This window comes from Limulus polyphemus, unplaced genomic scaffold, assembly GCF_000517525.1.
Source record: "Limulus polyphemus unplaced genomic scaffold, Limulus_polyphemus-2.1.2 Scaffold2428, whole genome shotgun sequence".
Lineage (NCBI taxonomy): Eukaryota > Metazoa > Arthropoda > Merostomata > Xiphosura > Limulidae > Limulus > Limulus polyphemus.
The window spans coordinates 1-4,617 of NW_013668038.1; positions in this window are offsets into that span (position 1 = coordinate 1).

Below are 4,617 nucleotides of genomic sequence, written 5' to 3' on the forward strand. Positions count from 1 at the left end.
CACAGATACAGATTTTATGCTTTATATATATGTATATAGATAAGAGGTTATAGAAGTGGGTTCTCCTAAGTTGAGGGAAATTAGCTTTTCGTTTAAAAATCTAGAAACATTTGAATTGGTTATTAATGTGATATCCATTGCCTAAATTGAATAAATGTATTTTTTATTTTGATTTATTTACTATACCGTATATACAAAAGATATATAGCCCTTAAGAAAGGTAAAGGGTTAAATCTCATAGTGTTCTTGCACATTACAGTGCACACTCTCTGAATCATATGCTGGGTAATGCAGCCAATTATGTTATAGAGGTAGAGACATTCTTCGGTGTGATTGAAGGAATATACCTGTACGTTTCTACTTCATCCAACTTTCCGAGTAATGCTACAATAAGTTTGCCAGAGAACTGGAAAGTAATTAGCGGGAAAGTAGAACTGTTGCTATTCATGCACCCGGGAAAGGTCTATGATACCTTGGTTTCCGTTGCAGAAGTCAATACTCTCACAAGAACCAATGGAATAAATTTGAATAAAGCGAAATATCTGCCAAAATGTAATCTTAAAATATCTGTAGACAGTTTTTAAATAAGTATACTTTATATACCTTGAATACGGTTTGGAGCTTTATTGTGCTGTAGAAGAACCTATAGTTTAATAGTAAGGTTTATAGAGTTAGTTCTAGCATTAAATCCTCGTTTAATTTTGTAAACACAATTGTAGACACAGTCATTTAATTAATAAAAGAAAACATTTAGCAACTATACGAGTATAGCTCATTTGTTAGTTTCTTGCATTATATTGCTGCCCTGTCGAAATTAATTCAATGGACTTGCTGAAACATGCATGGAACTCCAAAATGGCTTATTAGATGGTGAGGCAACTGGTAAACTTTGTTGTCTTGAGAATTCTGTTCACTTTCCTATCACCCTTACTACTGGATAATGCTTAGTCGGAATTCATATTGATTAGAACCTAGTTGAGATAATTATATGTGTTCGTTATGAAAGCAGAAGAGCTACATCGTGATATATTTTAACATTGTACCCAGTAGTGTAAAGTCAACACATAACCATGAAGATAGCGGGTAGCAACAAAGGGGTAATGCGTACGAGATATAAGAAGTTGACTCTACTTGAAGAAAAGATTCACTGTTTAAAATAGTAAAACTAAATATAAACTCCAATTAATCATTCCATTCATCACTTGTCACTATTGTATAACGGTTTTGGAGTATAGAATTCTACCCATCATCTATAACCTTAGACAAGGACAAGTAGAAAAGAAAACGATGAATGATTCAGAGAAATACATTAGTAGCATGAATGGTACACATTCTTCAAATTTTTTATAAATATAGGTTTACCATGGTGACTATAAGAACATTACACTACTAAATTATTTAGAGATATTTACTGACATACAAGCACCATTGATACATGAACTAAGTTATTTCATGTAATGAATAAAATCAAGCTTAATACTTTGCACGTGCAATACTTGACAGAAAAAAACGTGATAGTTAATCTGAAGTTGATATTTTAGTTTTATTTGATTGAACGGTAGAGTCTACAAAACAAACTGACGTATCATCACTGGCCAATAAAATGTATTTGCCTCATTTGCATACTTATTGGAATACTTACCCAATCTCAATTCATTCTTGGAATGAGATTGTGATTCACTAAGTGATATATTTGTTAAATGAATAGATTCGAATTTGAAAATCGTTTATACAGTGTAAGTGGAAATCCACTATTGAAGCACAAATTAGACGAAGTTTAGATTTTCCACGACAAAACGTTTCTACTTAATTATATAATATGTTATTAATTTTGACTGGAAGGCTGTGAAAGCTTTTGTTTTGTTTTGGAGGTTGAGAAGATTAAGAAACTTGTTGAATTCTAAAGTACTTGACAAACTTTAAAATACTTACGTGATTAAGAAAATTATTTTGTTATGTGTTCGTAATTTCCTTAAGTACGTTGGAAAGTACTTTGTCTTATAAAGTATTGTATTATCATAAAAACTGATATACAATGGAAAAATATAATTATAAGCCTATCTATCATGTAACGTCACACTAACTACCGATAACTCTTCGCCATCATAGTCATTCTATATATGAGGAAATAAAATAGTTTTTTCGCATTTCATCAACAGTATTTGAGATCGCTAAAAAGTATACTTATCTATTATATTTTTCTTCTAAGAGCCATATCTATATTTGTTGAGGAATCATCTAGAGCAGCCAAGAAAACATAAAGTACCATTTCTGTATCTTGAGCTTACAATGATCTGTAAAATATATATCAAGTGTTAATTATCTTTATTTGTTAAAAAAAATAAAATCCCCAACAAAGAAAGTCACTAATAGAAAACAAACTGACTTGTGAATCTTCAGATCTTCCTTCGTGATAATAGATAAATATAGCTAAAACTTTCTGTAACGACAAGAAATAGATTTCTCTATTGAAAAGCTCTGAAAATTATCTAATTTATAAATATTTTGTTTGCTGGAAATGCATTTGGAAAGGTGTGTTTGCAGTGAAAAGGAGATACTGAGTAAAAAGCTAGAGTAGGCTGTATAATTGCGTTTGTTTGTTTAAGGTGTAAAGATATGTTAGTTAAACTTGAATACTTGTTGTTGGTTTCTTAATGCAAAGCTACACAATGAGCTATCTCTGTCCACCGTAGAAATCGAACACCGGATTTTAATGTTATAATTTATAAACTTCCCACTGACTCACCAGGGGAAAATTTGAATACAAAACAGTAAACATAAGCCCAATAATTCAAAATCGGTATTAGCAGACTAGTCATTTTACGAACAAAATTCCATTCAGTGTTCAGTATATTTTTTGTAATCTAATTAACACACAGTGGCTCAGTGATAAAGCTGTAGGTTTATCACGCTTAAAACCGATTTTCGATACCTGTGGTGGCACAGCAAAAATAGCTCATTGTGTCTCTTTGTGTTTAAAAAGAAAAAAAACAATCAAAAACCAACCGATTATTCAAATGCTTGAAGCAATATAATTTATAGATATTTAAAGTTTGGATTGTTTTTTTCTTTTTGTGATATTTGCGCAAAGCTGCACAAGGATTACCTTGTTGATTATAAGGAAATCAGCTCGTCAGTATCTCCCACCACCAACTTTTGGGCTACTCTAATCGTATATTGAGATTTTACCATCAACATTAGAACGCATTCACAGCCCCAAAGTGCCCAGCACGATGTATGTGCGAAAGGGGTATGCTAATCCTTAATTCTCGGATAACCACACGCCGAACTGCCGAGATTAATCCAATTTGATAAAGATCCGACACTAACATTTCAAGAGACTGTCTGATAGAAAGTTAAAAAAAAAATGACGGCATGAGCCTCATCTAAGTACTGTTGATATATTTATTCAAAATACTAAAGCTTCATTTCATATGTTACCAAGGGTTTACTTATCAAATAATCTGAGCCGACCTACTGTATCTGTCTACAGCTTTGAAGTTGAATTAACTTGGAACATTCTAGATGAAATTTTGAGACCTTTTCTCATTACCCTTCTTTGCTGTGTCCTAAAGAGGAAGAGAAAGAACAAGGCGACGAACACTCAATAAAGTGTATCCAATAAACTTACCCCAAACAAGGTCACCTAGTGGCTGGGATCTAAATCCAATACCATGGCTTGGATCTAAATCTAATGCCATGGCTGGGATAAAATAAAATCCAAGAGCCGTGAAATTGTATGTGGGGGGGGGGAAACGAGAGATCCCGAGAAAACTATGTATTCGTTGTATAGGGACATTGTTTTGTATGAGGCGCTTGCCATCGTATAGAGGGTGGCAGTTAAGGGATTTCTTTTTACTGTAATTTCTAAATGCTAGGGATGATAATCTTGCAGTAATTGTTTATGTATTGCATGTTTTGTGTAAGTAACTTGTAGGGGTAAATTTGGGGAGTCTTAGGGTTAATTAAAGGACTCTGTTGGAGTTGTTGCTTGTTTTTAAGTAAAGTAGACATATTGAAAGTGATTTGGCACCATACTCTATTAGAGGGCGTATATAGGCTCAGTAAATACTTTTGATAGTTGGTGGTTAACAACTGTGGTTCTTGACTGCAATTATATTCAGATATGCGATATGTTTACTAATGGATTTGTGAATATTTATGAAATACCAGCAGAGACCCGTAAAACATTTCCGGTCAAATTAGTATATTTATCGTAACACTACTTCTTTAAATATAACATTTCTAGCACAGTACAAACGAATTGTAATCGTAGACAACGAAATGTGTAAATCCACTTGTTTATAGGCCGTACTTTATAAAACTTTAACTTATGTTAAGCCTAGGTTCGATAAAGAGATAAATTAACACTGTAACCTGTGTTACGTTTTTTTTTTAGTTTAGTTTAGTTAGGGCTAAACTTTACTATACTTACTACTATCGATAAACAAACTTATAATGTTATTCTACGACCTAACGTCAAACCTTTTTTAAAAACTTTGATAAGTTTTTAATATTCTGTTGTACAAAATGGTTAGTAAAGTACATTTACATTCCTCTTTTGTTGTTACTTCTTGTTTCAATAAACAATTGTAGCAACTTGAACACTAAGCTTTG